The following is a 13,361-nucleotide window of genomic DNA, read 5'->3' as shown; positions in this document are numbered from 1 at the left end:
TCTCCATGTCATGCATCTCGCCGGAGTGTAGCAGACAGGAATCCTCCTTACACCCACTATGGGGAATCACACCTCCTTTTTGTAGGGCCTCAAAGATAAACCTCCTAGGGGTTGCCACATCCCTTAAAGGTTTAGACCTGTGCGGCCTGTCGGATTCAACTGCATTAACTGCTCCCCCTCCATGATTGGCGAGCGGGTTGGTTCTCACATTGGGCCGATCCTCTTGGAAAGTCAGCCATCCAGCATCCATTAAATGTAACTATTGAATTCTGATCAGTTTTTCCTCTTCACCAACTACTCTGTATTTGTTGCTATTAATCCATGCATGCTTAGTGCTTGATTAATTGTCTCTACGCTTAATTTACGTTCATGCTTAATGATCAGTTTCGTTCATGATTAATTGGTGTATGTGTTGCTTAATCACATAATGACAACCTTATGTTAATTTTCGCTTAGTAATTTAATTTAGGGTTGGATTAAGTGGTTGAACTAATTAAGGATAAATTCTCGTAACCTAGGATAAGAGACTTGCTTGTGAATCAAGGGGAAACAACATGTTTTAATTCTGTTATTTTCTAATTCAAATTTGCTTGTTGTTTAATTTACAAACCCTCCCCCAATTCGTTACTGTTTTATTACTATCTGTTATGAACTTTTGGTTGACCATTACTTGTTGGGAGCAGTGGGCCAAAGGTTCATAATAATGTTTAGTTGTTTTGCGTGTAGCTCTGTCATTTAGGTTGTGAGTGTGTGAGTGTGTGTTGTTTTGTTTTGTGTAGCGTTCTATTTTGCATTTCAGTCGCGTTCCTTATTTAGTGATTGTTTTTAGCGACTGATTCAGTTGGTGTTTTGTTGTGAATAATGATTAGCGACTGATTTTGCAATTTAATTAATGATTTTTGTTTTGATAGTTAGAGTTGTTATTTTTGGCTGATTTTTTTGTGTGGTAGCTTCTTTTGATCCATATTTTGTGTGAAAAATACCAAGAGCACTTGGTGTGGCTGAATTTGAGAGAGACAAAAAATTTGGGAACTTGCTTTTAGCAAAACTTAAAATGGCCATGACTTTTGCTTCGGGTATCAGGATGACTATTATTATATATGCATTTGGGGTAGAAAAAAATTTCCCATATTGTGACAACTGAAAGCCGATTGGGGTTCTCCAAACTTGAAAATCAGCCATTTACTAAGTTTTTTTTTAAAGTATTATTGCCCTATTTTTCTAAACATTCCTTAGGTAGTTTTCATAGTTAGACTTTGAATTTTTGTCTGAAAAGTTTTGTGCTATCTTTTCATGATTTTAGGGTGTTGCTCACAAAATTTCAGCTCATTTGGATATCGTATGACTATAGTTGTAGTTTTAACCCTCCCCTGGTGCTTGTTTGAGAAACACATGAATTGCTACATATAGTGCATGACTAGGGGCAATCCAGGTGATTTACAACCCTTTGATCCTGAAATAGATAGAACCTTTCAGAGATTAGTTAGGCATAGTGTACATCCTGGTCATTTTTTGCATTTTGAGCATTCTGAGTATTATGTTGCTGGTGGTTCTGAACATTCTGATTTTGAGCATTCAACTACTAATTTTCATACTAAGAACATGGCTCAACCTCCACCTCGTGAGAGGAATCTTAGGGAGATGGCTGCACCTGATTTCACTTATGAAAGCTTGTGCATTCAATATCCTGATGAAGGTGTTCCATATGTTCTCAAGACTGGACTAATACATTTGCTGCCCAAGTTTCATGTTCTTGCATGTGAAGATCCTCATAAGCATCTTAAGGAGTTCCATATTGTTTGTTCCACCATGAAGCCCCCTGATGTCCAAGAAGATCATATCTTTCTAAAGGATTTCCCTCATTCTCTGGAGGGAGTGGCAAAAGATTGGCTGTACTACCTTGCTCCCAGGTCCATTTTCAGCTGGGATGACCTTAAGAGGGTGTTCTTGGACAAATTATTCCCTGCATCTAGGACCACTGCCATCAAAAAAGACATTTCAGGCATCAGGCAACTTAGTGGAGAGAACTTGTATGAGTATTGGGAAAGATTCAAGAAATTGTGTGCAAGCTGCCCTCACCACTAGATTTCTGAGCAACTCCTTCTTCAATATTTCTATGAGGGACTTAGCAACATGGAGAGGAGTATGATTGATGCTACCAGTGGTGGAGCCCTTGGTGATATGACTCCTGCTGAGGCTAGGAATTTGATTGAGAAGATGGCTTCCAACTCCCAACAATTCAGTGCAAGAAATGATGCTATTGTCCTTGTAGAAGCAAGCTTCATGATAAATCAAGATTGATTCAAAGAAGTTTCGATGATAACAAAGTTGAAGACAAAAAGCTCAAAGGTCAAGAACACTTCATGATAACAAAGATGATGATCTCAAGAATCAAAGAATGAGTTCAAGATTGAATCAAGAACACTTCAATGTTCAAGAGGAAATTTGATTCCAAGAATCAAGATCAAGATTCAAGACTCAAGATTCAAGAATCAAGAGAAGACTCAATCAAGATAAGTATGAAAAAGTTTTTTCAAAAACTGAGTAGCACATGGATTTTTCTCAAAACCTTTTTACCAAAGATTTTTTACCCTCTGGTAATCGATTACCAGATTATTGTAATCAATTACCAGTAGCAAAATAGTTTTCAAAAAGCTTTCAACTGAATTTACAACGTTCCAATTGATTTCAAATGGCAAAACCATCAAAGAAGAGAAAGGGCACTTCGAGTCGGAGTCAACGACATTCCGGGCCACAGGAAACACCGATTCCTTCCTCCATTCCCTCTGGATCATTGTTTTCATCTGAGGAACAGTGGATACGGTACACAAGCATTTGAAAACTCCAATCTTATTCCATTCATGTATTTAAAATTGCCTGTTTATTTTGATCTAGTCAAAGCCTTCTATTCAAACTTAGAAATCCAAGAAGGCACCCTAATGTCTGATGTTTATGGGATTAAGATGGTCATTGACCAATCCCTATTCTATGATTTAACCCAATTTCCAAGTGAAGGTGTACCATTTGAAGGTGCACTGATTGACGATTGGAAGTTTGATTTTTCTATGCATGATTCTCGCCGGTTGGTTTGCACCAACCAAGCGGATATGACCGGAAGGCTTCTTGCCAGTTCATTGGCTTTTGAAAGCAACATCCTTCATTATCTAATTGTTCATATCTTGCTTCCGAGATCTTCAAACCTTGCACAGGTTTTTGAAGAAGATCTCATTGTTATGTGGGCCTTTCATAAAGGTCTACAAATTGATTGGGCACATCTTGTCAGATATCGCATGCATAAGGCATTGCGATTGAATGCTCCATTACCATATCTTCATCTAGTCACCCTTTTCCTTCAACACTTTAACATCCCTCTTGATTCTGAACCCTATGTTCCAATCAAGAGATCCTTCCTTATAGGCGCTTCAGTCATAGCATCCTTTGGTTATCAAAAAGAGCATGATGGCTCTTGGGTGAAAAAGGGTGCTCGACATGTTGGTGAAGACGGACATGATGGAGAAGATTCATCTCTTCTTTCAAAGATTTTGGACAGGTTTGATGGTCTTCAAACCTTTGTTGGTAAAAGGTTTGACACTTTGGAATTACAAGTGGATATGCACTTCAATGAGATGGAGTCATGAATCACCAAGGTTGAAGAAGATGTGTCTTACATTCGTTCAAGCTTTGATCTACCACCATCGCCGCCACCATCATCTTAGTTTTCTATTATTTTAATATTATTAGTACTTTGATTTCCAACCGTGTATTTGGCTATATTATGATATTTGAACAATTTACTATTTCTTTATTTGCATGGTATGTTTGAACAAATATTAATTATATTATTTGACTATGTGGCTTTTATATATTTTATCAATTCATGGTTCTTGCTTCATGATTTGGTTTATATTTTTCCATGAATGTTGTATGGATGCTTAGTTGTATTTGTATACTTCAAACTTGTTACGCACTTTGGCTTTTTGTTGATGCCAAAGGGGGAGAGAAATAGGGATTAAATCAAGAAATCACATGCGTAATCAACTTAATTTTAAGAGAAGCATAAATTCAAAAACAAAGGGGGAGAATGGAAATTTATGTGAGTGATCGACTAGGAAAAAGTGTGTGTGTGTGTGTGTTTCTTGATTTCAGAAGTTGTCATCATCAAAAAGGGGGAGATTGTAGAAGCAAGCTTCATGATGAATCAAGATTGATTCAAAGAAGTTTTGATGATAACAAAGGTGATGACAAAAAGCTCAAAGGTCAAGAACACTTCATGATAACAAAGATGATGATCTAAAGAATCAAAGAACGAGTTCAAGATTGAATCAAGAACACTTCAAGGTTCAAGAGGAAATTTGATTCCAAGAATCAAGATCAAGAATCAAAGGTGATGACAAAAAGCTCAAAGGTCAAGAACACTTCATGATAACAAAGATGATGATCTCAAGAATCAAAGAACGAGTTCAAGATTGAATCAAGAACACTTCAAGGTTCAAGAGGAAATTTGATTCCAAGAATCAAGATCAAGATTCAAGAATCAAGAGAAGACTCAATCAAGATAAGTATGAAAAAGTTTTTTCAAAAACTGAGTAGCACATGGATTTTTCTCAAAACCTTTTTGCCAAAGAGTTTTTACTCTCTGGTAATCAATTACCCGATTATTGTAATCGATTACCAGTAGTAAAATGGTTTTCAAAAAGATTTCAACTGAATTTACAACGTTCCAATTGATATCAAAATGATGTAATCGATTACAATGTTTTGGTAATCAATTACCAGTGTGCTTGAACGTTGAAATTCAAATTCAAATGTGAAGAGTCACATCCTTTCACAAAAAAGCTTTGTGTAATCGATTACACTGATTTGGTAATCGATTTCCAGTGATAGTTTCTGAACAAATCAAAAGATGTAACTCTTCAAATAGTTTTTGACTTTTTCAAATTGGTTTTAAGTTTTTCTAAAGGTCATAACTCTTCTAATGGTTCTCTTGACCAGACATGAAGAGTCTATAAAATCAATGCCTTGTTTTGCATTTAAAACATCTATCTTTTCCAATTCATTCTTTACACAAGCAATTTTTCCACATTGATTTCTTAGTCTCTTTGAACTTCTTCTTCTTCTTCCTTTTGCCAAAAGCTTTCCAAAGTTTTCTGGTTTTCCAAACCTAAAATACTTGTGCTATTCATTCTTTTCATCCCTTCTCCCTTTGCCAAAAAGAATCCGCCAAGGACTAACCACCTGAATTCTTTCTGTGTCTCTCTTATCCCTTTTCCAAAAGAACAAAGGACTAACCACCTGAATTCTTTTGTGTCTCCCTTCTCCCTTGTCAAACAATTCAAAATGACAAAGATTTCAAAGGACTATCCGCCTGAGAATTCTTTTGATTCTTCCCTTTCCTATATACAAAAGATTTCAAAGGACTATCCGCCTGAGAATTCTTTTGTATTCCCATTCACAAAGTTTCAAAGGTTTAACCGCCTAAGAACTTTGTCTTAACACATTGGAGGGTACATCCTTTGTGGTACAAGTAAAGGGAACATCTACTTGGGTTTGACTGGGAACAAGAGAAGGTACATCTCTTGTGGATCAGTTCTAGTGGAGGGTACATCCACTAGGTTGTTCAAAGAGAACAAGGGAGGGTACATCCCTTGTGGATCTTTGTTTGTAAAAGGATTTTTACAAGGTTGGAAAAGAAATCTCAAGGACCATAGGTCGCTTGAGGACTGGATGTAGGGATGGGTTGTTGTCGAGCCAGTACAAAAACTCTTGTGTGTTTGTCTCCTTCTTCCCTACACTTTTAATTTTTGCTGTGCATTTTAATTCCTGCTTTTAGTTTTGGTTAAGTTTCTTTTCTACTCTTTATTTACTTAACAACATAGTAAAAGCCTTAGAAAAGTAATTTTTTAATTAGTAAAGGTTTAGGAATGATTAATTCAACCCCCCCTTCTTAATTATTCTGAGGCCACTTGATGCAACAGTCCTTAGAGGAGTCCATGAGGTGGCCACGGATTCATCTTCATCTGCTGAAAATAAAAAGCTTGAGGGAAAACTTGATGCCTTGGTCAACCTAGTAACCCAGCTTGCCATGAATTAGAAATCTACACCTGTTGCAAGAGTCTTGTAGAAGCAAAGCTTCATGGTGAATCAAAGGTGGTTCAAAGGTGTTTTGATGATAACAATGATGATAACAAAAGATAATTACAAAGGTGATGACAAAAAGCTCAAAGATCAATCAAAGAACAACTCAAGTGATCAAGATAGAATCAAGAACAATTCAAGACTCAAGAGGAAAGTTAAAGAGTCAAGAATCAAGATTCAAGGTTCAAGATCCCAAGAATCAAGATCAAGATTCAAGACTCAAGAATCAAGAGAAGGCTTAATCAAGATAAGTATGAAAATTTTTTCTCAAAAATTGAGTAGCACATGATTTTTCTCAAAACATGTTTACCAAAGAGTTTTTACTCTCTGGTAATGGATTACCAAACTGTTGTAATCGATTACCAGTAGCAAAATTGTTTTGAAAAAGTTTTCAAATTGAATATACAACATTCCAATTAATTTCAATAAGTTGTAATCGATTACAATGTTTTGGTAATCGATTACTAGTGCCTTTGAACGTTGAAATTCAAATTCAAAAGTGAAGAGTCACATCCTTTCACATAAAAGCTTTGTGTAATCGATTACACTGATTTGGTAATTGATTACCAGTGATTGTTTTTGAATAAATCAAAAGATGTAACTCTTCAAAAGGTTTTTGACTTTTTCAAATTGGTTTTAAGTTTTTCTAAAAGTTATAACTCTTCTAAATGGTCCTCTTGGCCAGACATGAAGAGTCTATAAAAGCAAGGCTAGATCTAGGAGCAGTAAATTTGAGAATGCCATGCTAGATCTAGGAGCATCAGTTAGTGTCATGCCTCTGTCCATTTTCAATTCTTTATCTCTTGGACCTTTGCAATCTACAAATGTGGTGATTCATTTGGCAAATAGAAGTGTTGCTTACCCCGCAGGTTTCATAGAGGATGTGTTGGTTTGGGTTGGTGAACCTATTTTTCCTGTTGATTTTTATGTTCTTAATATGGAAGAGGGATTTTCCCATGGTTCAATTCCAATTATTTTAGGCAGGCCATTCATGAAAACAGCCCAAGCCAAGATAGATGTTTATGCTGGCACATTGTCTATGGAATTTGGTGATATTGTTGTTCATTTTAACATTCTTGATGCCATGAAACATCCATCTAAGTATCATTCTGTTTTTCGTGCTGAGATAATTGATCAGATTGTTGATAATTATATGTTTGATTTTTATTTTGTTCTTCATGGTAGGAAACATCCATATTTATCTGATCTGCATACTTGTCATTCCTTATGCATTGAATCTGAATCTAAATTTGAATTTGATCCTGTATCTGATTTTTATGTTGAGAGTGAATTTGAATGAGTCTGGTTCTGATTTTTTGGGTGTTGTACCTCTTTATGTTGATTTTTTAGAGTCAGAATGCACTAACCATGTTGCAGGAAGTACATATACTTCTGACTTGCTTTATGAGGTACAAGCTGAGGAACCTTCTTCTTCTCCTACCCTGGTTCCTCCAACTGTTTAGCCACCACCCACACCAGAGTTGAAGCCCTTACCAGCAACCCTCAAATATGCTTACTTGGAGGACAAGGAAAAATTTCCAGTGATCACCTCTGCCTCCCTTGCTGCTGAGCAAGAGGAGAAGTTGTTGCTAGTTCTCAAGAAGCATAAGAAAGCCATTGGATGGACTTTAGCAGACATTCCTAGTATTAGCCCATCTACCTGCATGCATAGGATACTTTTAGAGGATGGAACTAAACCAGTGAGGCAGCCACAATAGCGACTCAACCCCGTCATTCTAGATGTGGTGAAAAAGGAAGTGACTAAGCTCTTACAAGCTGGCATCATCTACCCCATTTCTGGCAGCCAGTGGGTGAGTCCAGTCCAAGTGATTCCTAAGAAAACAGACCTCACAGTGATTCAGAATGAAAGGGATGAGCTTATCCCCATAAGAGTACAGAACAGCTGGCGAGTTTGCATTGATTATAGGAGGTTGAACCAGGTAACCAGAAAAGATCATTTTCCCCTGCCTTTCATTGATCAAATGATTGAGCGCTTGGTAGGTAAGTTTCATTAATATTTTCTTAATGGTTTTTTTTGGTTATTTACAAATTCATATTGCTCCTGAGGATCAAGAAAAAACCATATTTGCCTGTCCCTTTGGCACTTTTGCCTATAGGTGGATGCCTTTTGGCCTATGCAACGCCCCTGGTACCTTCTAGCGGTGTATGCTTAGCATTTTCAATGATTTTTTAAAGAGTTGCATAGAGGTGTTTATGGATGATTTTACTGTTTATGGATCATCTTTTGATGCATGTTTGGATAGTCTGGATAAAGTTCTTAATAGATGCATTGAAACTAACCTTGTGCTGAATTTTGAAAAATGTCACTTCATGGTAGAACAAGGTATAGTTTTAGGGCATATCATTTCTAGTAGGGGCATAGAGGTAGACCCTACAAAAATAAATGTTATTTTACAATTGCCTTACCCCTCTTGCGTGCAAAAGGTTCGTTCTTTTCTTGGTCATGCAGGGTTTTATAGGTGCTTTATCAAGGATTTTAGCAAAGTGGCCCTTCCACTGTCCAATCTGCTGCAAAAGGAGGTGGAGTTTGATTTTGATGACCAGTGCAAAGAGGCTTTTGATTGCCTCAAGCGTGCGGTGACTACCACCCCTATCATTCAGGCACCTGATTGGACAACCCTATTTGAGCTAATGTGCGATGCATCCAATTACACATTGGGGGTTGTCCTTGTTCAAAAGGTTGATAAGCTGCCTCAAGTGATATACTATGCTTCCAAAACTTTGGATGCTGCTCAAGCAAATTACACAACCACAGAGAAGGAGCTATTAGCGATAGCTTTTGCTCTTGAGAAATTTCGTTCATATTTACTTGGTACTCGTGTTATTGTTTATACTGACCATGCAACTCTGAAGTACCTGTTGAAGAAGGCTGAATCAAAGCCTAGATTGATCAGGTGGATGCTTTGGCTGCAAGAGTTTGATTTGGAGATCCGTGATCAGAGCGGGGCACAAAACCTCGTGGCTGACCATCTGAGTAGAATTGAGCGTGCGTCTGAGGACTCACCCATTCGGGATGATTTTCCGGATGACCATTTGTACATTCTGTATAGTATTTCTGATTCCTTCCCCACTCCCTGGTTTGCTAATATTGTGAATTATTTGGTTGCTTATGTTTTTCCTCCCTTACCATCTAAAGCTCAAAATGATAAAATTAAGAACGATGCTAAGCATTATATTTGGGATGACCCCTATTTGGGGAAGTTGTGCAGTGACCAGGTTATTAGGAGATGCATTCCAAACCATGAGATTGACTCGGTCTTGCAATTCTGTCATTCTTTCGCAGCAGGTGGCCATCTTGGCATATAGAGGATAGCTCGCAAGGTGCTTGACTGCGGTTTCTATTGGCCCGCCATCTTCAAGGATGTGTGGAGAATCTATAGCACTTGTGAGCCTTGTCAGAGAGCAGGCGGCTCACTTTCATGGAGACAACAAATGCCTCAACAACCCATGTTATTCTATGAGGTGTTTAATGTCTGAGGTATATATTTTATGGGGCCTTTCCCTGTCTCTTTTGGTTTTGTTTATATTCTCCTTGACGTTGATTATGTTTCAAAATGGGTGGAAGCCAAACCCACCAGAACTAATGATGCTAAGGTTGTTGTTGATTTTGTTAGATCTAATCTGTTTTGCAGGTTTGGAGTCCCTAGAGCCATCGTTAGTGATCAAGGCACTTATTTTTGTAACAGATCCATGTATGCCTTGCTCAAAAAGTATGGGGTCGTGCACAAAATTTCCACACCTTACCACCCCAAACTAATGGGTAGGCTGAGATTTTAAACAAGGAGATAAAAAGGATCTTGGAGAAGATTGTGCAGCCAAACAGAAAGGATTGGAGCACCAGGGTGGATGATGCTCTTTGGGCGCATAGGACTACTTACAAAGCACCCATAGGAATGTCTCCTTATCGGGTTGTCTTTGGCAAGGCATGTCATCTTCCTGTAGAGATAGAGCACAAGGCCTACTGGGTTGTAAAGACCTACAACTTCTCTATTGATCAGGCTGGAGAGGAAAGGAAGATGCAACTAAGTGAGCTAGATGAGATCCGTTTAGAAGCCTATGAGAATTCCAAATTCTACAAGGAGAAGACCAAGAAGTTCCATGACAACTTGATAGCTAAGAAGGACTTTGTGGTTAGACAGAAAGTTTTATTGTATAACTCTAGGCTCGGACTCATGAGTGGTAAGTTGAGGTCAAAGTGGATTGGTCCTTTTGAGGTGACTAATGTTTTTCCTTATGGTACAGTTGACATCAAAAGTGAATCCACAGATAAGAGCTTCAAGGTCAATGGACACCGGCTGAAACCATTCCTCACAAATCCCTCCTTAGTGGATGTAGTGGTGGAGGAGACCTCCTTACTTCACCCTACTTCTCTTCCGCCATGACTTAGGGAGTTTTCTTTTTCTGTCTCCTTCTTTAATCTTATTGCACTTGTCCAATTTTATTGATTGTTTTGATTGCTCTTGATCTTGTGATTGTGCTACATTGATGACAATGTGTTGTTTAAGTGTGTGTGGGGGGGGGGGGGGGAGATTGTTCTTTAATTTTGTTGATTTTGTTGGGTTTTCTAGTTGAATTTTTTTAGGTTTTCTAGGTTAATTTTGTTATTTTGGTTTTATGTTTTGTGTACAACATTGCATGTTTCTCATTGAATTATAGGTTATGTACAAGTAATGGGTAATTGTTTTTGAAATAGGAGTTTCTTGGCATTTTGTGAATTGAAATCCTTGTTTTTCTCTGCATGTCAAGTTAGTTTTGAAAGTTCAAATTGGAAGTGATAGATTTACCCTTGGTGAGAATTTGAGCCATCATCATCTATTTTATTCTGTGTGTTTTGCCCCATTGATTGCTTGCACAATATCCTTGGCTTGACTCTTGTGGATACTTCTTGCTTCACATGCATGTTGGCAGATGATTTAGGCATTTTGTTCTTATAAGCCTCTAGCCAAATGAGCCTACCTTGAATTAATTCCTTTGATAGCCCCTTTGAGTCTATGTTCCCCTTTCTTTGTTTTGAAGCTCATTACAAGCCTTAAGTGAAAAACCATGATCTCACCCTACCCTTAAGGAATTTTGGAGCTTTCGAATTGTTTTGGGAATAAGTGTGGGAGGGTATGTTTCATTGGATGATATGTTTTTGTTAGCCATGCTTGATGATGTATTTTGGCCATGCTTGATGTATATACATATATTGCCTAATTGTTACTTTATTTTTAAATGCTTTCAAATGCTACTGTTCACGTTAAAAAAATGAAAAAAAAACAAAAAAAAAAGAAGAAGGATGAAGTTGAATAAATGAGGTCTTGGTTTGAAGACTTACATTGGTTTGAGGACTTATTTGATTTTGTTTTGGGTTTACTTTTTAAGCTTAATTTTTAATTTTGGTTTTAGGGTTTACTACTCTTTCTTAGTTCCCACTTATTCCCCATTGCTCCTCTATTCCTTTGGGTTTTAGCTACTTATCCCATACTTTCCTCTACCTTATCCTTGGCCCCATTACAACCTTAAAAGACCTTTTGATCCTCATGTGCATGTGTTTGTGGTGTGGTTGTCAATTTTAGAGTCTTGCCAAGTCTATGTGGTGTTTGTTTTCATGGGTGCTCTGAGAGTAAACAGGAGCCTAGACACTTGAGAGATAGAGTGCATATCTTATGAGGCTTTATCACTTTTCATTTTTGAGCTGATTTACTATCTTGCCATGTTTGAGATGCTTGGATGATTTTCATGACTGTCTTGATTCTTTAACTCTCTACATGTTGGATGTTGCCCATTCCCTTTCATTCCTTGAGATTCATTAAGAAATATGTAGTTGTTTTTGTGTTTGTTTGTTTCTCTTTAATGTCTTTGGATTTGTTCCTTGCTTTGTTTTTTTTTTAATTTTGCCTAGGAGTGCAAAAGGCTAAGTGTGGGGGGATTTGATGTGTCATTATTTTCTCCTATTTCTTAACCCTTTTTGTCACCATTTTAATTATTGATTAGCCTTAATTGTCAAATTAATTATGGAGTTTATCATTTGGGCCTACTTGACTAATTTTGTGTTTTTAATTTAATTTTAGGAGAATTATAAGCAATTGGGCTTCAATCTGGAATTGGGCTTGGACTTGAAGAGAGCAGACAATTTTATTTTATCAAATCTTATCTTATCCAAATTTTATTTCTTCTAGATTTTATTTCGTCCAGATTTTATTTCATCCAATCTTATCTTATCTTGTCCAGATTTTATTTTATTTCGTTTATAAGCTTGGACTTAAAACAAATTTGTAAGCTTTGGGGATGAGAACCTATAAAACAGCACCAGGGTTTTAGTTTTGGGAGTTTTTTTGGGAGAGGAGAATAATTCTAGGGTTTTAGAATTCCAGTTTTTACTGTTCATGCACACTGTTCACATAGAATAAAATTCGTTTTATGCAATTTCGTTTCTGCTTCAATCTACAATTTCGTTTTCTGCTGATTAATGGAAGGCTAAGTCTCCAGCGTTGTTTTCTCTTGAGGATCAAGCACAACTCTCTTTGAGGTTTTGTTATTACTATTGAATTCTGATCAGTTTTTCCTCTTCGCCAACTACTCTGTATTTGTTGTTATTATTCCATGCATGCTTAGTGCTTGATTAATTGTCTCTGCGCTTAATTTACGTTCATGCTTAATGATCAGTTTCGTTCATGATTAATTGGTGTATGTGTTGCTTAATCACATAATGATAGCCTTATGTTAATTTTTGCTTAGTAATTTAATTTAGGGTTGGATTAAGTGGTTGAACTGATTAAGGATAAATTGTCGAAACCTAGGATAAGAGACTTGCTTGTGAATCAAGAGGAAACAACATGTTTTAATTATGTTATTTTCTAATTCAAATTTACTTGTTGTTTAATTTACAAAAACAAACAATCCCCCCCCCAATTCGTTACTGTTTTATTACTATCTGTTATGAACGTTTGGTTGACCATTGCTCGTTGGGAGATGACCTAGGATCACTTCCTAGATACTGCGTTTTTCATGTTTATTTGATTCAGGTACGGCCACGATCAATGTATTTAATGAAGGAAGAGAATTGATGGACCAAGATGTTTGTTTGCAGGTGAACGTGCTGGATGAGAAGGTTTTGAAGGAGAGAACCAAGATAGATCAAGGATAACAGAACGATGCGTCAAGCTAATGATGTTAAACGAGCGCTTACTGGGAGGCAACCCAACTCTTTTTAATTTCCTTTT

The 13,361-nt window shown here is 37.1% G+C and overlaps 1 non-coding gene across 1 annotated transcript; it reads right to left on the bottom strand.

The window, feature by feature from the left end:
* Positions 1 to 1,980: 1,980 nt before the first annotated feature.
* Positions 1,981 to 2,087, bottom strand: LOC114417522. The gene has a single exon (XR_003667786.1). It is a non-coding gene; the product is annotated as a small nucleolar RNA R71 (small nucleolar RNA).
* Between the last annotated feature and the right edge of the window lie 11,274 nt (positions 2,088 to 13,361).

This window comes from Glycine soja, chromosome 6, assembly GCF_004193775.1.
Source record: "Glycine soja cultivar W05 chromosome 6, ASM419377v2, whole genome shotgun sequence".
Classification (NCBI taxonomy): Eukaryota; Viridiplantae; Streptophyta; class Magnoliopsida; order Fabales; family Fabaceae; genus Glycine; species Glycine soja.
Note: the sequence above shows the minus strand (reverse complement) of the source record. Positions and strands in the feature narration are given on the sequence as shown.